General features: G+C 43.3%; 1 protein-coding gene and 1 long non-coding RNA gene across 10 annotated transcripts in view; one reads left to right on the forward strand and one right to left on the reverse strand.

Annotated features, from left to right (window-relative positions):
- Positions 1-22,498, reverse strand: part of unc5a (unc-5 netrin receptor A) — a 641,788-nt gene that overhangs the window by 368,179 nt on the left and 251,111 nt on the right.
- LOC127929753 (uncharacterized) lies at positions 18,610-19,843 on the forward strand. Of its 9 annotated transcripts, none has more exons than XR_008136056.1 (3): positions 18,610-19,340; positions 19,494-19,569; positions 19,608-19,843. It is a non-coding gene; the product is annotated as an uncharacterized LOC127929753 (long non-coding RNA). The 9 variants fall into 9 exon arrangements; XR_008136051.1 differs by having other exon boundaries at positions 18,610-19,112; positions 19,151-19,340; positions 19,494-19,842; XR_008136053.1 differs by having other exon boundaries at positions 18,610-18,998; positions 19,075-19,340; positions 19,494-19,842.

Consider the following 22,498-nt stretch of genomic DNA (forward strand, 5'->3'; position numbering starts at 1 on the left):
ACTATACAATATACTATACAATATACTATACCATGTACTGTACCACGTACTATACAATATACTATACAATATACTATACCACATACTGTACCACGTACTATACAATATACTATACCACATACTGTACCACGTACTATACAATATACTATACCACGTACTATACAATATACTATACAATATACTATACAATATACTATACCACATACTGTACCACGTACTATACAATATACTATACAATATACTATACCACGTACTAATCCACGTACTATACAATATACTATACAATATACTATACCACATACTGTACCACGTACTATACAATATACTATACAATATACTATACCACATACTGTACCACGTACTATACTATATACTATACAATATACTATACCACGTACTATACAATATACTATACAATATACTATACCGCGTACTATACAATATACTATACAATATACTATACCACGTACTGTACCATGTACTATACAATATACTATACAATATACTATACCATGTACTGTACCACGTACTATACAATATACTATACAATATACTATACCACATACTATACAATATACTATACCACATACTGTACCACGTACTATACAATATACTATACAATATACTATACCACGTACTGTACCACGTACTATACAATATACTATACAATATACTATACCACATACTATACAATATACTATACAATATACTATACCACGTACTGTACCACGTACTATACAATATACTATTTCATATACTATACCACATACTATACAATATACTATTTCATATACTATACCATATATTGTACCACATACTATACAATATACTATACCACATACTGTACCACATGCTATACCACATACTATACCATATACTATACCACATACTATACAATATACTATTTCCACTAAACCACTGCCAGAAGTCTCCAGTCTAATAGTCTGTAATACAACACACTGACAGTCTCCAGTCTAATAGTCTCTAATACAACACACTGACAGTCTCCAGTCTAATAGTCTGTAATACAACACACTGACAGTCTCCAGTCTAATAATCTGTAATACAACACACTGACAGTCTCCAGTCTAATAGTCTCTAATACAACACACTGACAGTCTCCAGTCTAATAGTCTCTAATACAACACACTGACAGTCTCCAGTTTAATAGTCTCTAATACAACACACTGCCAGAAGTCTCCAGTCTAATAGTCTCTAATGCAACAGACAGTCTCCAGTAATAGTCTCTAATGCAACACACTGACAGTCTCCAGTCTAATAGTCTGTAATACAACACACTGACAGTCTCCAGTCTAATAATCTGTAATACAACACACTGACAGTCTCCAGTCTAATAGTCTCTAATACAACACACTGACAGTCTCCAGTCTAATAGTCTCTAATACAACACACTGACAGTCTCCAGTTTAATAGTCTCTAATACAACACACTGCCAGAAGTCTCCAGTCTAATAGTCTCTAATACAACACACTGACAGTCTCCAGTCTAATAGTCTCTAATACAACACACTGACAGTCTCCAGTCTAATAGTCTCTAATACAACACACTGCCAGAAGTCTCCAGTCTAATAGTCTCTAATACAACACACTTACAGTCTCCAGTCTAATAGTCTCTAATACAACACACTGCCAGTCTCCAGTCTAATAGTCTCTAATAAAACACACTGACAGTCTCCAGTCTAATAGTCTCTAATACAACACACTGACAGTCTCCAGTCTAATAGTCTCTAATACAACACACTGACAGTCTCCAGTCTAATAGTCTCTAATACAACACACTGACAGTCTCCAGTCTAATAGTCTGTAATACAACACACTGACAGTCTCCAGTCTAATAGTCTCTAATACAACACACAGACAGTCTCCAGTCTAATAGTCTCTAATACAACACACTGACAGTCTCCAGTCGAATAGGTTCTAATACAACACACTGACAGAAGTCTACAGTCTAATAGTCTCTAATACAACACACTGACAGAAGTCTACAGTCTAATAGTCTCTAATACAACACACGGACAGAAGTCTCCAGTCTAATAGTCTCTAATACAACACACTGACAGTCTCCAGTCTAATAGTCTCTAATACAACACACTGACTGTCTCCAGTCTAATAGTCTCTAATAAAACACATGGACAGAAGGCTCCAGTCGAATAGGCTCTAATACAACACACTGACAGTCTCCAGTCTAATAGTCTCTAATACAACACACTGACAGTCTCCAGTCTAATAGTCTGTAATACAACACACTGACAGTCTCCAGTCTAATAGTCTCTAATACAACACACTGACAGTCTCCAGTCTAATAGTCTCTAATACAACACACTGACAGAAGGCTCCAGTCTAATAGTCTCTAATACAACACACTGACAGTCTCCAGTCTCATAGTCCTGATATAACACACACACACACACACACACACACACACACACACACACACACACACACACACACACACACACACACACACACACACACACACACACACACACACACACACACACACAAACAAACAAACAAACAAACAGCCACTGTGACCGGGCGTACTTCTATTTGATTAATTATATTGTTATGGTTCTGCATGAACAGGAGTTGTTTATGAGTTGTTAGATGTATCTGGGGCGACTACCAACAGGTTTGTTAAGTTTAGGCACAGTCGAAGGTGGATCCATTAAAGGCTGTGTGTTCCAAATGGCCCCCTATTTAATGCCTTACTCTTGACCAGGACTCATAGGGCTCTAAGTCTGTTAGATGGTTGGCCCACTATTCCCCAGGGCTCATAGCGCTCTAAGTCTGTTAGATGGTTGGCCTACTATTCCCCAGGGCTCATAGGGCTCTAAGTCTGTTAGATGGTTGGCCCACCAGTCCCCAGGGCTCATAGGGCTCTAAGTCTGTTAGATGGTTGGCCCACCAGTCCCCAGGGCTCATAGGGCTCTAAGTCTGTTAGATGGTTGGCCCACCAGTCCCCAGGGCTCATAGGGCTCTAAGTCTGTTAGATGGTTGGCCCACTATTCCCCAGAGCTCATAGTGCTCTAAGTCTATTAGATGTTTGGCCCACTATTCCCCAGGGCTCATAGCGCTCTAAATCTGTTAGATGGTTGGCCCACTATTCCCCAGTGCTCATAGTGCTCTAAGTCTATTAGATGTTTGGCCCACTATTCCCCAGGGCTCATAGGGCTCTCTGTTAGATAGAGTCATGAGGAGATTTGGCATGGGTCCCCAGATCCTGAAGAAGTTATTCAGCTCCACGGTCGACAGCATCCTGGCCGGTTGCATTACCGCCTGGTGAGGCACCCGCTCGTCATCTGACCATAAGGCGCTACAGAGGGTAGAGTGAACGGCCCAGTACATCACTGGTGCCAAGCGCCCTACCATCCAGGACAACTATACCAGGCGGTGTCAGAGGAGAGCACATAAAATTGTCAGAGACTCCAGTCACCCAAGTCATACACTGTTTTCTCTGCGACAACACGGCAAGCGGTACCAGAGTGCCAAGTTGAGGTCCAAAAGGCTCCTTAACAGCTTCTTCACCCCCAAGCCATAAGACTGCTGAACAGTTAATTAAATGGCCACCCAGACTATTACACTGACACCCCCCTCCCCCCTCCATTTGTTTTGTACACTGCTGCTTCTCTCTGTTTATTGTCTATGCATAGTCACTTCACCCCTACCTACATGTACAAATTAACTCTGACCTGTACCCCCCCACACTGACTTGGTACCGGTACCCCCTGTATAAAGCCTCCACATTGACTCTGTACCGGTACCCCCTGTATATAGCCTCCACATTGACTCTGTACCGGTACCCCCTGTATATAGCCTCCACATTGACTCTGTACCGGTACCCCTGTATATAGCCTCCACATTGACTCTGTACCGGTACCCCTGTATATAGCCTCCACATTGACTCTGTACCAGTACCCCTGTATATAGCCTCCACACTGACTCTGTACTGGTACCCCTGTATATAGCCTCCACATTGACTCTGTACCAGTACCCCTGTATATAGCCTCCACATTGACTCTGTACCGGTACCCCTGTAAATAGCCTCTACATTGACTCTGTACTGGTACCCCTGTAAATAGCCTCTACATTGACTCTGTACCGGTACCCCTGTAAATAGCCTCTACATTGACTCTGTACTGGTACCCCTGTATATAGCCTCCACATTGACTCTGTACCAGTACCCCTGTATATAGCCTCCACATTGACTCTGTACCGGTACCCCTGTAAATAGCCTCTACATTGACTCTGTATGGTACCCCTGTATATAGCCTCCACATTGACTCTGTACCGGTACCCCTGTATATAGCCTCCACATTGACTCTGTACCGGTACCCCTGTATATAGCCTCCACATTGACTCTGTACCGGTACCCCTGTATATAGCCTCCACATTGACTCTGTACCGGTACCCCTGTATATAGCCTCCACACTGACTCTGTACCGGTACCCCTGTATATAGCCTCCACATTGACTCTGTACCGGTACCCCTGTATATAGCCTCCACATTGACTCTGTACCAGTACCCCTTGTATATATCCTCCACATTGACTCTGTACCCCCTGTATATAGCCTCCACATTGACTCTGTACTGTAACACCCTGTATATAGCCCCCTGACTCTATATCCACATTGACTCTGTACCGGTACATCCACATGACTCTGTACCGGTACCCCTGTATATAGCCTCCACATTGACTCTGTACTGGTACCCCTGTATATAGCCTCCACATTGACTCGGTACCGGTACCCCCTGTATATAGCCTACACATTGACTCTGTACCAGTACCCCTGTATATAGCCTCCACATTGACTCTGTACTGGTACCCCTCCTCCACATTGACTCTGTACCGGTACCCCTGTATATAGCCTCCACATTGACTCTGTACTGGTACCCCTGTATATAGCCTCCACATTGACTCCTACCCCCTGTATATAGCCTCCACATTGACTCTGTACCGGTACCCCTGTAAATAGCCTCCACATTGACTCTGTATGGTACCCCCTGTATATAGCCTCCACATTGACTCTGTACCCCCTGTATATAGCCTCCACATTGACTCTGTACCGGTACCCCCTGTATATAGCCTACATTGACTCTGTACCGGTACCCCTCCTCCACATTGACTCTGTACCGGTACCCCTGTATATAGCCTCCACACTGACTCTGTACCGGTACCCCTGTATATAGCCTCCACATTGACTCTGTACCGGTACCCCCTGTATATAGCCTCCACATTGACTCTGTACCAGTACCCCCTCCACATTGACTCTGTTCCGGTATATATAGCCTCCACATTGACTCTGTACTGTAACACCCTGTATATAGCCTCCACATTGACTCTGTACCGGTACCCCTGTATATAGCCTCCACATTGACTCTGTACCGGTACCCCCTGTATATAGCCCCACATTGACTCTGTACCGGTATAGCCTCCACATTGACTCTGGTACCCCTGTATATAGCCTCCACATTGACTACCCCCTGTATATAGCCTCACATTGACTCTGTACCAGTACCCCTGTATATAGCCTCCACATTGACTCTGTACTGGTACCCCCTGTATATAGCCTCCACATTGACTCTGTACCGGTACCCCCTGTATATAGCCTCCACATTGACTCTGTACTGGTACCCCTGTATATAGCCTCCACATTGACTCGGTACCGGTACCCCTGTATATATCCTCCACATTGACTCTGTACTGGTACCCCTGTATATAGCCTCCACATTGACTCTGTACCGGTACCCCTGTATATAGCCTCCACATTGACTCGGTACCGGTACCCCTGTATATAGCCTCCACATTGACTCTGTACCGGTACCCCTGTATATAGCCTCCACATTGACTCTGTACCGGTACCCCCTGTATATAGCCTACACATTGACTCTGTACCGGTACCTCTTGTATATAGCCTCCACATTGACTCTGTACCGGTACCCCCTGTATATAGCCTACACATTGACTCTGTACCGGTACCTCTTGTATATAGCCTCCACATTGACTCGGTACCGGTACCCCCTGTATATAGCCTCCACATTGACTCTGTACCGGTACCCCCTGTATATAGCCTACACATTGACTCTGTACCGGTACCCCCTGTATATAGCCTCCACATTGACTCTGTACCGGTACCCCCTGTATATAGCCTCCACATTGACTGTGTACCGGTACCCCCTGTATATAACCTCCACATTGACTCTGTACCGGTACCCCCTGTATATAGCCTCCACATTGACTCTGTACCGGTACCCCTGTATATAGCCTCCACATTGACTCTGTACCGGTACCCCCTGTATATAGCCTCCACATTGACTCTGTACCGGTACCCCCTGTATATAGCCTCCACATTGACTCTGTACCGGTACCCCCTGTATATAGCCTCCACATTGACTCTGTACCGGTACCCCCTGTATATAGCCTACACATTGACTCTGTACCGGTACCACCTGTATATAGCCTCCACACTGACTCTGTACCGGTACCCCCTGTATATAGCCTCCACATTGACTCAGTACCGGTACCCCCTGTATATAGCCTCTTATTGTTATTTTATTGTGTTACTTTTTATTATTTTTTACTTTAGTTTATTTGGTAAATATTTTCTTAACTCTTCTTGAACTGCACTGTTGGTTAAGGGCGTGTAGGTAATGCATTTCACGGTAAGGTCTACACTGTTAGTTAAGGGCGTGTAGGTAATGCATTTCACGGTAAGGTCTACACTGTTAGTTAAGGGCTTGTAACTAAGCATTTCACGGTAAGGTCTACAATGTTAGTTAAGGGCTTGTAACTAAGCATTTCACGGTAAGGTCTACACTGTTGGTTAAGGGCTTGTAACTAAGCATTTCACGGTAAGGTCTACACTGTTAGTTAAGGGCTTGTAACTAAGCATTTCACGGTAAGGTCTACACTGTTAGTTAAGGGCTTGTAACTAAGCATTTCACGGTAAGGTCTACACTGTTAGTTAAGGGCTTGTAACTAAGCATTTCACGGTAAGGTCTACACTGTTAGTTAAGGGCTTGTAACTAAGCATTTCACGGTAAGGTCTACACTGTTAGTTAAGGGCTTGTAACTAAGCATTTCACGGTAAGGTCTACACTGTTAGTTAAGGGCGTGTAACTAAGCATTTCACCGTAAGGTCTACACTGTTAGTTAAGGGCTTGTAACTAAGCATTTCACGGTAAGGTCTACACTGTTAGTTAAGGGCGTGTAGGTAATGCATTTCACGGTAAGGTCTACACTGTTGGTTAAGGGCGTGTAGGTAATGCATTTCACGGTAAGGACTACACTGTTAGTTAAGGGCGTGTAGGTAATGCATTTCACGGTAAGGTCTACACTGTTAGTTAAGGGCTTGTAACTAAGCATTTCACGGTAAGGTCTACACTGTTAGTTAGGGGCGTGTAGGTAATGCATTTCACGGTAAGGTCTACACTGTTAGTTAAGGGCTTGTAACTAAGCATTTCACGGTAAGGTCTACACTGTTAGTTAAGGGCTTGTAACTAAGCATTTCACGGTAAGGTCTACACTGTTAGTTAGGGGCGTGTAGGTAATGCATTTCACGGTAAGGTCTACACTGTTAGTTAAGGGCGTGTAGGTAATGCATTTCACGGTAAGGTCTACACTGTTAGTTAAGGGCTTGTAACTAAGCATTTCACGGTAAGGTCTACACTGTTAGTTAAGGGCTTGTAACTAAGCATTTCACGGTAAGGTCTACACTGTTAGTTAAGGGCGTGTAGGTAATGCATTTCACGGTAAGGTCTACACTGTTAGTTAAGGGCGTGTAGGTAATGCATTTCACGGTAAGGTCTACACTGTTAGTTAAGGGCTTGTAACTAAGCATTTCACGGTAAGGTCTACACTGTTAGTTAGGGGCGTGTAGGTAATGCATTTCACGGTAAGGTCTACACTGTTAGTTAAGGGCTTGTAACTAAGCATTTCACGGTAAGGTCTACACTGTTAGTTAAGGGCTTGTAACTAAGCATTTCACGGTAAGGTCTACACTGTTAGTTAGGGGCGTGTAGGTAATGCATTTCACGGTAAGGTCTACACTGTTAGTTAAGGGCGTGTAGGTAATGCATTTCACGGTAAGGTCTACACTGTTAGTTAAGGGCTTGTAACTAAGCATTTCACGGTAAGGTCTACACTGTTAGTTAAGGGCTTGTAACTAAGCATTTCACGGTAAGGTCTACACTGTTAGTTAAGGGCGTGTAGGTAATGCATTTCACGGTAAGGTCTACACTGTTAGTTAAGGGCGTGTAGGTAATGCATTTCACGGTAAGGTCTACACTGTTAGTTAAGGGCGTGTAGGTAATGCATTTCACGGTAAGGTCTACACTGTTAGTTAAGGGCGTGTAACTAAGCATTTCACGGTAAGGTCTACACTGTTAGTTAAGGCGTGTAGGTAATGCATTTCACGGTAAGGTCTACACTGTTAGTTAAGGGCTTGTAACTAAGCATTTCACGGTAAGGTCTACACTGTTAGTTAAGGGCGTGTAGGTAATGCATTTCACGGTAAGGTCTACACTGTTAGTTAAGGGCGTGTAACTAAGCATTTCACGGTAAGGTCTACAATGTTAGTTAGGGGCTTGTAACTAAGCATTTCACGGTAAGGTCTACACTGTTAGTTAAGGGCGTGTAGGTAATGCATTTCACGGTAAGGTCTACACTGTTAGTTAAGGGCGTGTAGGTAATGCATTTCACGGTAAGGTCTACACTGTTAGTTAAGGGCTTGTAACTAAGCATTTCACGGTAAGGTCTACACTGTTAGTTAAGGGCGTGTAACTAAGCATTTCACCGTAAGGTCTACACTGTTAGTTAAGGGCTTGTAACTAAGCATTTCACGGTAAGGTCTACACTGTTAGTTAAGGGCTTGTAACTAAGCATTTCACGGTAAGGTCTACACTGTTGGTTAAGGGCTTGTAACTAAGCATTTCACGGTAAGGTCTACACTGTTAGTTAAGGGCTTGTAACTAAGCATTTCACGGTAAGGTCTACACTGTTAGTTAAGGGCGTGTAACTAAGCATTTCACGGTAAGGTCTACAGTGTTAGTTAAGGGCGTGTAACTAAGCATTTCACGGTAAGGTCTACACTGTTAGTTAAGGGCTTGTAACTAAGCATTTCACGGTAAGGTCTACACTGTTAGTTAAGGGCTTGTAACTAAGCATTTCACGTTAAGGTCTACACTGTTAGTTAAGGGCTTTTAACTAAGCATTTCACGGTAAGGTCTACACTGTTGGTTAAGGGCTTGTAACTAAGCATTTCACGGTAAGGTCTACACTGTTAGTTAAGGGCTTGTAACTAAGCATTTCACGGTAAGGTCTACACTGTTAGTTAAGGGCTTGTAACTAAGCATTTCACCGTAAGGTCTACACTGTTAGTTAAGGGCTTGTAACTAAGCATTTCACCGTAAGGTCTACACTGTTAGTTAAGGGCTTGTAACTAAGCATTTCACGGTAAGGTCTACACTGTTAGTTAAGGGCTTGTAACTAAGCATTTCACGGTAAGGTCTACACTGTTAGTTAAGGGCTTGTAACTAAGCATTTCACGGTAAGGTCTACACTGTTAGTTAAGGGCTTGTAACTAAGCATTTCACGGTAAGGTCTACACTGTTAGTTAAGGGCGTGTAGGTAATGCATTTCACGGTAAGGTCTACACTGTTAGTTAAGGGCGTGTAGGTAATGCATTTCACGGTAAGGTCTACACTGTTAGTTAAGGGCTTGTAACTAAGCATTTCACGGTAAGGTCTACACTGTTAGTTAAGGGCTTGTAACTAAGCATTTCACGGTAAGGTCTACACTGTTAGTTAAGGGCGTGTAGGTAATGCATTTCACGGTAAGGTCTACACTGTTAGTTAAGGGCGTGTAGGTAATGCATTTCACGGTAAGGTCTACACTGTTAGTTAAGGGCGTGTAGGTAATGCATTTCACGGTAAGGTCTACACTGTTAGTTAAGGGCGTGTAACTAAGCATTTCACGGTAAGGTCTACACTGTTAGTTAAGGGCGTGTAGGTAATGCATTTCACGGTAAGGTCTACACTGTTAGTTAGGGGCTTGTAACTAAGCATTTCACGGTAAGGTCTACACTGTTAGTTAAGGGCGTGTAACTAAGCATTTCACGGTAAGGTCTACAATGTTAGTTAGGGGCTTGTAACTAAGCATTTCACGGTAAGGTCTACACTGTTAGTTAAGGGCGTGTAGGTAATGCATTTCACGGTAAGGTCTACACTGTTAGTTAAGGGCGTGTAGGTAATGCATTTCACGGTAAGGTCTACACTGTTAGTTAAGGGCGTGTAGGTAATGCATTTCACGGTAAGGTCTACACTGTTAGTTAGGGGCTTGTAACTAAGCATTTCACGGTAAGGTCTACACTGTTAGTTAAGGGCTTGTAACTAAGCATTTCACGGTAAGGTCTACACTGTTAGTTAAGGGCTTGTAACTAAGCATTTCACCGTAAGGTCTACACTGATAGTTAAGGGCTTGTAACTAAGCATTTCACGGTAAGGTCTACACTGTTGGTTAAGGGCTTGTAACTAAGCATTTCACGGTAAGATCTACACTGTTAGTTAAGGGCTTGTAACTAAGCATTTCACGGTAAGGTCTACACTGTTAGTTAAGGGCGTGTAACTAAGCATTTCACGGTAAGGTCTACAGTGTTAGTTAAGGGCGTGTAACTAAGCATTTCACGGTAAGGTCTACACTGTTAGTTAAGGGCTTGTAACTAAGCATTTCACGGTAAGGTCTACACTGTTAGTTAAGGGCTTGTAACTAAGCATTTCACGGTAAGGTCTACACTGTTAGTTAAGGGCTTGTAACTAAGCATTTCACGGTAAGGTCTACACTGTTAGTTAGGGGCTTGTAACTAAGCATTTCACGGTAAGGTCTACACTGTTAGTTAAGGGCTTGTAACTAAGCATTTCACGGTAAGGTCTACACTGTTAGTTAAGGGCTTGTAACTAAGCATTTCACCGTAAGGTCTACACTGATAGTTAAGGGCTTGTAACTAAGCATTTCACGGTAAGGTCTACACTGTTAGTTAAGGGCTTGTAACTAAGCATTTCACGGTAAGATCTACACTGTTAGTTAAGGGCTTGTAACTAAGCATTTCACGGTAAGGTCTACACTGTTAGTTAAGTGCTTGTAACTAAGCATTTCACGGTAAGGTCTACACTGTTAGTTAAGGGCTTGTAACTAAGCATTTCACGGTAAGGTCTACACTGTTAGTTAAGGGCTTGTAACTAAGCATTTCACGGTAAGGTCTACACTGTTAGTTAAGGGCGTGTAGGTAATGCATTTCACGGTAAGGTCTACACTGTTGTATTCGACGCATGTGACAAAGTTAGATTTGACAGGATGAACCCGTATAATCTAACAGGAAAACCCCATATGAACCCGTATAATCTAACAGGAAAAACCCATATGAACCCGTATAATCTAACAGGAAAACCCATATGAACCCGTATAATCTAACAGGAAAACCCATATGAACCCATATAATCTAACAGGAAAACCCATATGAACCCGTATAATCTAACAGGAAAACCCCATATGAACCCGTATAATCTAACAGGAAAACCCCATATGAACCCATATAATCTAACAGGAAAACCCATATGAACCCGTATAATCTAACAGGAAAACCCATATGAACCCGTATAATCTAACAGGAAAACCCATATGAACCCGTATAATCTAACAGGAAAAACCCATATGAACCCGTATAATCTAACAGGAAAACCCATATGAACCCGTATAATCTAACAGGAAAACCCATATGAACCCGTATAATCTAACAGGAAAACCCATATGAACCCGTATAATCTAACAGGAAAACCCCATATGAACCCGTATAATATAACAGGAAAACCCATATGAACCCATATAATCTAACAGGAAAACCCATATGAACCCGTATAATCTAACAGGAAAACCCATATGAACCCGTATAATCTAACAGAAAACCCCATATGAACCCGTATAATCTAACAGGAAAACCCCATATGAACCCGTATAATCTAACAGAAAACCCCATATGAACCCGTATAATCTAACAGGAAAACCCATATGAACCCGTATAATCTAACAGGAAAACCCCATATGAACCCGTATAATCTAACAGGAAAACCCCATATGAACCCGTATAATCTAACAGGAAAACCCCATATGAACCCATATAATCTAACAGGAAAACCCCATATGAACCCATATAATCTAACAGGAAAACCCCATATGAACCCGTATAATCTAACAGGAAAACCCCATATGAACCCGTATAATCTAACAGGAAAACCCCATATGAACCCATATAATCTAACAGGAAAACCCCATATGAACCCATATAATCTAACAGGAAAACCCCATATGAACCCGTATAATCTAACAGGAAAACCCCATATGAACCCATATAATCTAACAGGAAAACCCCATATGAACCCGTATAATCTAACAGGAAAACCCCATATGAACCCATATAATCTAACAGGAAAACCCCATATGAACCCATATAATCTAACAGGAAAACCCCATATGAACCCGTATAATCTAACAGGAAAACCCCATATGAACCCGTATAATCTAACAGGAAAACCCCATATGAACCCATATAATCTAACAGGAAAACCCCATATGAACCCATATAATCTAACAGGAAAACCCCATATGAACCCGTATAATCTAACAGGAAAACCCCATATGAACCCGTATAATCTAACAGGAAAACCCCATATGAACCCATATAATCTAACAGGAAAACCCCATATGAACCCATATAATCTAACAGGAAAACCCCATATGAACCCATATAATCTAACAGGAAAACCCCATATGAACCCGTATAATCTAACAGGAAAACCCCATATGAACCCGTATAATCTAACAGAAAACCCCATATGAACCCGTATAATCTAACAGGAAAACCCCATATGAACCCGTATAATCTAACAGAAAACCCCATATGAACCCGTATAATCTAACAGGAAGACCCCATATGAACCCGTATAATCTAACAGGAAAAACCCATATGAACCCGTATAATCTAACAGGAAAACCCATATGAACCCGTATAATCTAACAGGAAAACCCCATATGAACCCATATAATCTAACAGGAAAACCCCATATGAACCCGTATGAGTCACCCTCCCATCGTTACAGGTTCCCATGTACAAATCACCATTTTGTAACATTGTAATAAGTATTGTAAACGCAAATTAACATTCTGTCCGGAAATCATTCTCTAAGGTGGTCTCTATGTACCGTGGTGATGGTTAGAGTCTGATAAGCAGATTGCCATTCTGAAGAGAAACCCGCGAGGACGGTGACCTTTTTTAACCCAACCCCTCTGAATCAGAGAAGTGTGGAGGGAGAGAAAAAGAGAGAGTGAGAGAGAAAGAGATAGCGAAAAAAAGAAAGAGAGATAGTGTTGTAGCCTGTAATATCAGAGAGAGCGATAGAGAGAGAGAGGGGGGAGAAAGAGAGAGAGAGAGAGAGAGAGAGAGAGAGAGAGAGAAGAGAGAGAGAGAGGGGCGACAGAGATAAAAGTCAGAGACAAAGACAGAGAGAGACAGACAGACAGGGTTGTAACCTGTGATGTCAGAGAGAGAGAGAAGGAGAAAGTGAAAGATAGAGAGAGAGATAGGGTTGTAGCCTGTAATGTCAGAGAGAGAGAGAGAGAAATATACTATACTAAAACTCTTTAACATCATCAAAGTCTTACATTTACATTTACATTTAAGTAATTTAGCAGACGCTCTTATCCAGAGCGACTTACAAATTGGTGCATTCACCTTATGACATCCAGTGGAACAGCCACTTTACAATAGTGCATCTAAATCATTTAGGGGGGGTGAGTCTTCTCATGCTTTGTTGATTTAAAAAAAGCCTTCGACTCAATCTGGCATGAGGGTTCTGCTATACAAATTGATGGAAAGTGGTGTTGGGGGTAAAACATACCACATTATAAAGTCCATGTACACAAACAACAAGTGTGCGGTTAAAATTGGCAAAAAACACACACATTTCTTCACACAGGGTCGTGGGGTGAGACAGGGATGCAGCTTAAGACCCACCCTCTTCAACATATTTATCAACGAATTGGCGAGGGCACTAGAAAAGTCTGCAGCACCCGGCCTCAACCTGCTAGAATCTGAAGTCAAATGTTTACTGTTTGCTGATGAACTGGTGCTTCTGTCACTAACCAAGGAGGGCCTACAGCAGCACCTAGATATTCTGCACAGATTCTTTCAGACCTGGGCCCTAACAGTAAATCTCAGTAAGACCAAAATAATGGTGTTCCAAAAAAGGTCCAGTTGCCAGGACCACAAATACAAATTCTATCTAGACACTGTTGCCCTAGAGCACACAAAAAACTATACATACTTTGGCCTAAACATCAGCGCCACAGGTAACTTCCACAAAGCTGTGAACGATCAGAGAGACAAGGCAAGAAGGGCATTCCATGCCATCAAAAGGAACATACATTTCAACATACCAATTAGGATCACGCTAAAAATACTTGAATCAGTCATAGAGCCCATTGCCCTTTACGGTTGTGAGGTCTGGGGTCCGCTCACCAACCAACACTTCACAAAATGGGACAAACACCAAATTGAGACTCTGCATACAGAATTCTGCAAAAATATCCTTCGTGTACAACGTGGAAAACCAAATAATGCATGCAGAGCAGAATTAGGCCTATACCCACAAATGATCAAAATCCAGAAAAGAGCTGTTAAATTCTACAACCAACTAAAAGGCAACGATTCCCAAACCTTCCATAACAAAGCCATCACCTACAGAGAGATGAACCTGGAGAAGAGTCCCTTAAGCAAACTGGTCCTGGGGCTCTGTTCACAAACCCAAACACACCCCACAGAGCCCCAGGACAGCAGCACAATTAGACCCAACCAAATCATGAGAAAATAAGAAGATAATTACTTGCCACATTGGAAAGAATTAACAAAAAAAACAGAGCAAACTAGAATGCTATTTGGCCCTAAACAGAGAGTACACAGCGGCAGAACACCTGACCACTGTGACTGACCCAAACTTTGACTATGTACAGACTTAGTGAGCATAGCCTTGCTATTGAGAAAGGCCGCCGTAGACAGACCTGGCTCTCAAGAGAAGACAGGCTATGTTCACACTGCCCACAAAATGAGGTGGAAACTGAGCTGCACTTCCTAACCTCCTGTCAAATGTATGACCATATTAGAGATACATATTTCCCTCAGATTACACAGATACACAAAGAATTTGAAAACAAATCTGATTCTGATAAACTCCCATATCTACTGGGTGAAATTCCACAGTATGACATCACAGCAGCAAGATGTGTGACCTGTTGCCCCAAGAAAAGGGCAACCAGTGAAGAACAAACACCATTGTAAATACCACCCATATATATCCTTATTTATTTTCCCTTGTGTACTTTAACCATTTGTACATTGTTACAACACTGTATATATATATATATATATATATATATATGTATAATATGACATTTGTAATGTCTTTGTTTTGAAACTTCTGTATGTATAATGTTTACTGTTAATTTTTATTGTTTATTTCACTTTTGTATATTATCTACCTCACTTACTTTGGCAATGTTAACACATGTTTCCCATGCCAATAAAACCCCTTGAATTGAATTGAATTGAATTGAGAGAGCGACAGAGAGACAGAGAGACAGAGAGACAGAGAGACAGAGAGACAGAGAGACAGAGAGACAGAGAGACAGAGAGACAGAGACAGTGACAAACAGAGACAAAGACAGAGAGAGTTGTAACCTGTGATGTCAGAGAGAGAGAGAGAGAGAGAGAGAGAGTGCGAGAGAGAGAGAGAGAGAGAGAGAGAGAGAGAGAGAGAGAGAGAGAGAGAGAGAGAGAGAGAGAGAGAGAGAGAGAGAGAGAGAGAGAGAGAGAGAGAGAGAAAGAGAGAGGAAGAGAGAAACAGACTTGAGAATTGACTGACTCGCTGGAGGGGAAGTTAAACAACAGAGAGAGAGAGAGAGAGAGAGAGAGACTGACTGGCTGGAGGGGAAGTTAAACAACAGAGAGAGAGAGAGAGAGAGAGAGAGAGAGAGAGAGAGAGAGAGAGAGAGAGAGAGAGAGAGAGAGACTGACTGGCTGGAGGGGAAGTTAAACAACAGAGAGAGAGAGAGACAGACATTCCAAATGATCAGCCTATTTGACTACGGGTCAGAAGAAGTGCAGAAGTGCTGAAGAAAACGCTGTGTTATTTGGGAAGCGGGCATACGGTGTAAACATACTGTACCAGTCAGATGCTGCTTTCTCAGTCGAGTTGAAATGACTGATCCTGCTTTGCTGTGAACGGGGGAAGGGCATATCAGATTGGCTGCTTTGTCTTTCATTTCTATATATATCAGGTTATGTCTCTCTTTCACACACACACACACACACACACACACACACACACACACACACACACACACACACACACACACACACACACACACACACACACACACACACACACACACACACACACACACACACACACACACACACACACACACACACACTAGCATCACCACCCTGGATGGTTCCGACCTAGAATATGTGGACATCTATAAGTACCTAGGTGTCTGGCTAGACTGTAAACTCTCCTTCCAGACTCATATCAAACATCTCCAATCCAAAATCAAATCTGGAATCGGCTTTCTATTTCGCAACAAAGCCTCCTTCACTCACGCCGCCAAACTTACCCTCGTAAAACTGACTATCCTACCGATCCTCGACTTCGGCGATGTCATTTGGAAAATAGCCTCCAACAATCTACTCAGAAAACTGGATGCAGTTTATCACAGTGCCATCCGTTTTGTTACTTAAGCACCTTATACCACCCACCACTGCGAGCCTACCTGGTTAAATAAAGGTGAAATAAAAAAAAATAAAACACACACACACACAAATATGCTCTGTCTCTTCTTAAGGTGTGTCTGTCCTCCCTTAAGGTGTGTCTGTCCTCCCTTAAGGTGTGTCTGTCCTCCCTTAAGGTGTGTCTGTCTTCCCTTAAGGTGTGTCTGTCCTCCCTTAAGGTGTGTCCCTTAAGGTGTGTCTGTCCTCCCTTAAGGTGTGTCTGTCCTCCCTTCTGTCCTCCCTAAGGTGTGTCTGTCCTCCCTTAAGGTGTGTCTGTCCTCCCTTAAGGTGTGTCTCCCTTAAGGTGTGTCTGTCCTCCCTTAAGGTGTGTCTGTCCTCCCTTAAGGTGTGTCTGTCCTCCCTTAAGGTGTGTCTGTCCTCCCTTAAGGTGTGTCTGTCCTCCCTCCCTTAAGGTGTGTCTGTCCTGTCCTCCCTTAAGGTCCCCCTTACGGTGTGTCTCCCTCCCTAAGGTGTGTCTGTCCTCCCTTAAGGTGTGTCTGTCCTCCCTTAAGGTGTGTCTGTCCTCCCTTAAGGTGTGTCTGTCCTCCCTTACGGTGTGTCTGTCCTCCCTTAAGGTGTGTCTGTCCTCCCCCTTAAGGTGTGTCTGTCTTCCCCTTAAGGTGTGTCTGTCTCCCTTAAGGTGTGTCTGTCCTCCCTTAAGGTGTGTCTGTCCTCCCTGTCCTCCCTAAGGTGTGTCTGTCCTCCCTTAAGGTGTGTCTGTCCTCCCTTAAGGTGTGTCTGTCCTCCCTTAAGGTGTGTCTGTCCTCCCTTAAGGTGTGTCTGTCCTCCCTTAAGGTGTGTCTGTCCTCCCTTAAGGTGTGTCTGTCCTCCCTTAAGGTGTGTCTGTCCTCCCTTACGGTGTGTCTGTCCTCCCTTAAGGTGTGTCTGTCCTCCCTTAAGGTGTGTCTGTCCTCCCTTAAGGTGTGTCTGTCCTCCCTTAAGGTGTGTCTGTCCTCCCTTAAGGTGTGTCTGTCCTCCCTTAAGGTGTGTCTGTCCTCCCTTAAGGTGTGTCTGTCCTCCCTTAAGGTGTGTCTGTCCTCCCTTAAGGTGTGTCTGTCCTCCCTTAAGGTGTGTCTGTCCTCCCTGTCCTCCCTTAAGGTGTGTCTGTCCTCCCTGTCCTCCCTTAAGGTGTGTCTGTCCTCCCTAAGGTGTGTCTGTCCTCCCTTAAGGTGTGTCTGTCCTCCCTTAAGGTGTGTCTGTCCTCCCTTAAGGTGTGTCTGTCCTCCCTTAAGGTGTGTCTGTCCTCCCTTAAGGTGTGTCTGTCCTCCCTTAAGGTGTGTCTGTCCTCCCTTAAGGTGTGTCTGTCCTCCCTTAAGGTGTGTCTGTCCTCCCTTAAGGTGTGTCTGTCCTCCCTTAAGGTGTGTCTGTCCTCCCTTAAGGTGTGTCTGTCCTCCCTTAAGGTGTGTCTGTCCTCCCTTACGGTGTGTCTGTCCTCCCTTACGGTGTGTCTGTCCTCCCTTACGGTGTGTCTGTCCTCCCTTAAGGTGTCTGTCCTCCCTTAAGGTGTGTCTGTCCTCCCTTAAGGTGTCTGTCCTCCCTTAAGGTGTGTCTGTCCTCCCTTACGGTGTGTCTGTCCTCCCTGTGTCCCCCAGACGGTGGTGTTGAAAGTGTCTTGTCTTTGATATGACTTCTGTCACAACAGTTGTAAAGTGACTAGATGCATAGTGATATTTTTCTTTGAAACATGTCTTCTCCTTCTCAGTCACATGCTCCGAATACAACAGGTGTAGTAGACCTTACAGTGAAATGCTGAATACAACAGGTGTAGTAGACCTCACAGTGAAATGCTGAATACAACAGGTGTAGTAGACCTTACAGTGAAATGCTGAATACAACAGGTGTAGTAGACCTCACAGTGAAATGCCGAATACAACAGGTGTAGTAGACCTCACAGTGAAATGCTGAATACAACAGGTGTAGTAGACCTTACAGTGAAATGCTGAATACAACAGGTGTAGTAGACCTTACAGTGAAATGCTGAATACAACAGGTGTAGTAGACCTCACAGTGAAATGCCGAATACAACAGGTGTAGTAGACCTCACAGTGAAATGCTGAATACAACAGGTGTAGTAGACCTCACAGTGAAATGCTGAATACAACAGGTGTAGTAGACCTCACAGTGAAATGCTGAATACAACAGGTGTAGTAGACCTTACAGTGAAATGCTGAATACAACAGGTGTAGTAGACCTCACAGTGAAATGCCGAATACAACAGGTGTAGTAGACCTCACAGTGAAATGCTGAATACAACAGGTGTAGTAGACCTTACAGTGAAATGCTGAATACAACAGGTGTAGTAGACCTTACAGTGAAATGCTGAATACAACAGGTGTAGTAGACCTCACAGTGAAATGCCGAATACAACAGGTGTAGTAGACCTTACAGTGAAATGCTGAATACAACAGGTGTAGTAGACCTTACAGTGAAATGCTGAATACAACAGGTGTAGTAAGACCTCACAGTGAAATGCTGAATACAACAGGTGTAGTAGACCTCACAGTGAAATGCTGAATACAACAGGTGTAGTAGACCTCACAGTGAAATGCTGAATACAACAGGTGTAGTAGACCTCACAGTGAAATGCTGAATACAACAGGTGTAGTAGACCTTACAGTGAAATGCTGAATACAACAGGTGTAGTAGACCTCACAGTGAAATGCCGAATACAACAGGTGTAGTAGACCTCACAGTGAAATGCTGAATACAACAGGTGTAGTAGACCTTACAGTGAAATGCTGAATACAACAGGTGTAGTAGACCTTACAGTGAAATGCTGAATACAACAGGTGTAGTAGACCTCACAGTGAAATGCCGAATACAACAGGTGTAGTAGACCTTACAGTGAAATGCTGAATACAACAGGTGTAGTAGACCTTACAGTGAAATGCTGAATACAACAGGTGTAGTAAGACCTCACAGTGAAATGCTGAATACAACAGGTGTAGTAGACCTCACAGTGAAATGCTGAATACAACAGGTGTAGTAAGACCTCACAGTGAAATGCTGAATACAACAGGTGTAGTAGACCTCACAGTGAAATGCTTACTGACGAGCTCCTAACCAACAATGTAGTTTAAAAAATACGAATGATAATAAGAAATAAAAGTAACAAGTAGCAGCAGTAAAATAACAATAGTGAGGCTATACCGGTACAGAGTACAGGGGCACCAGTTAGTCGAGGTAATTGAGGTAATGTGTACATGTAGGTAGAGTTAATAAAGTGGCTATGCATAGATAATAACAGAGAGTAGCAGTGGCATTAAAAGGGGGGGGGGGGCAAAGCAAATAGTCTGGGGAGCCATTTAATTAGATGTTCAGGAGTCTTATGGCTTGGGGGGGTAGAAGCTGTTTAGAAGCCTCTTGGACCTAGACTTGGTGCTCTGGTACCGCTTGCCGTGCGGTAGCAGAGAGAACAGTCTACGACTAGGGTGGCTGGAGTCTTTGACCGTTTTTAGGGCCTTTCTCTGACATCGCCTGGTATAGAGGTCTTGGATGGCAGGAAGCTTGGCCCCAGTGATGTACTGGTCTGCACGCACTACCGTCTGTAGTGCCTTGCGGTCGGAGGCCGAGCTGTTGTCATACCAGGTGGTGATGCAACGGGTCAGGATGATCTCGATGGTGCACCTGTAGAACCTTTTGAGGATCTGAGGACCCATGCCAAATCTTTTCAGTCTCCTGAGGGGGAAAAGGTTTTGTCATGCCCTGTTAGGGATGATGCAAATTTTCGCAGCTTTTCGCAGCTTTTTGTTAAAAATCGCGCAACATTTCAAAGTCCTGCTACTCATGCCAGGAATATAGTATATGCATATGATAAGTATGTGTGTATAGAAAACACTCTGAAGTCTCTAAAACTGGTTAAATCGTGTCTGTGGCTATAACAGAACGTGTTTAGGAGTAAATATCCCAGGGAAAACTGTTCACCAAAAACAAAAACAAGATATTCATCCGCCAGTCAATGTATTGTCTAAGGCGACAGAAAATAAACGAGGTTCCCATTTCAATGCCTACAGCTTCCACACGATGTCGCCAGTACTGGCATTTCATGGCTGCTTTATCCTTGGTTAGATGACGTGTAGGCACTTCCTGTCTTGGGGCTCACCGCAGGATGTTATGAAAGTGAAAACATGGAGGTTGATTTCAAGACTTGCTGCTATCGAATACAGATCGCCCCGTGATCAATTTGATAGATTATTAACGTTTATTAATACCTAAAGTTGGTTTATAAAAGTAGTTTGAAGTGATTTGTAAAAGTTTATAGGCAACTTTTGTCATTTTAAAAAGTGACGTTGCCTCTTGTAAAGGGGAATTTTCCTGGATCAGACCGGTCTTCATGAAATGACATTTTGGGTATACAATGACGGATTTAATCGGGAAAAAGACCCAATTGTGATGTTTATGGGACATATAGGAATGCCAACAGAGAAGCTCGTCAAAGGTAATGAATGTTTTATATTTTATTTCTGCGTTTTGTGTAGCGCCGGCTACCGCAAAATCTGTTGTTTAGGTGACGTTCAGGTATTTTGGGGGGTGCATGCTATCAGATAATAGCTTCTCATGCTTTCGCCGAAAAGCATTTTACAAATCTGACTTGGTGGCTCGATTCACAACGAGTGTAGCTTTAATTCAGTACCTTGCATGTGTGTTTTAATGAAAGTTTGAGTTTTATCAAAAACTATGTGGTGGCACTAGGTGGCGCTCTAAAATTTCCGCTGATTTGGTTCCTGCACAGGAACACCCATCTTATTTTCAATGACGGCCTAGGAACAGGGGGTTAACTGGTCTAGGAACAGTGGAACAGTGGGTTAACTGGTCTAGGAACAGTGGAACAGTGGGTTAACTGGTCTAGGAACAGTGGAACAGTGGGTTAACTGGTCTAGGAACAGTGGGTTAACGGGTCTAGGAACAGTGGGTTAACTGGTCTAGGAACAGTGGGTTAACTGGTCTAGGAACAGTGGGTTAACTGGTCTAGGAACAGTGGAACAGTGGGGTTAACTGGTCTAGGAACAGTGGAACAGTGGGTTAACTGGTCTAGGAACAGTGGGTTAACTGGTCTAGGAACAGTGGGTTAACGGGTCTAGGAACAGTGGGTTAACTGGTCTAGGAACAGTGGAACAGTGGGGTTAACTGGTCTAGGAACAGTGGAACAGTGGGTTAACTGGTCTAGGAACAGTGGGTTAACTGGTCTAGGAACAGTGGGTTAACTGGTCTAGGAACAGTGGGTTAACTGGTCTAGGAACAGTGGGTTAACTGGTCTAGGAACAGTGGGTTAACTGGTCTAGGAACAGTGGGTTAACGGTCTAGGAACAGTGGGTTAACTGGTCTAGGAACAGTGGGTTAACTGGTCTAGGAACAGTGGGTTAACTGGTCTAGGAACAGTGGGTTAACGGGTCTAGGAACAGTGGGTTAACTGGTCTAGGAACAGTGGGTTAACTGGTCTAGGAACAGTGGGTTAACTGGTCTAGGAACAGTGGGTTAACTGGTCTAGGAACAGTGGGTTAACTGGTCTAGGAACAGAGGGTTAACTGGTCTAGGAACAGAGGGTTAACTGGTCTAGGAACAGTGGGTTAACTGGTCTAGGAACAGTGGGTTAACTGCCTGTTC

This window comes from Oncorhynchus keta, chromosome 4 (genome assembly GCF_023373465.1).
Source record: "Oncorhynchus keta strain PuntledgeMale-10-30-2019 chromosome 4, Oket_V2, whole genome shotgun sequence".
NCBI classification, from domain to species: Eukaryota; Metazoa; Chordata; class Actinopteri; order Salmoniformes; family Salmonidae; genus Oncorhynchus; species Oncorhynchus keta.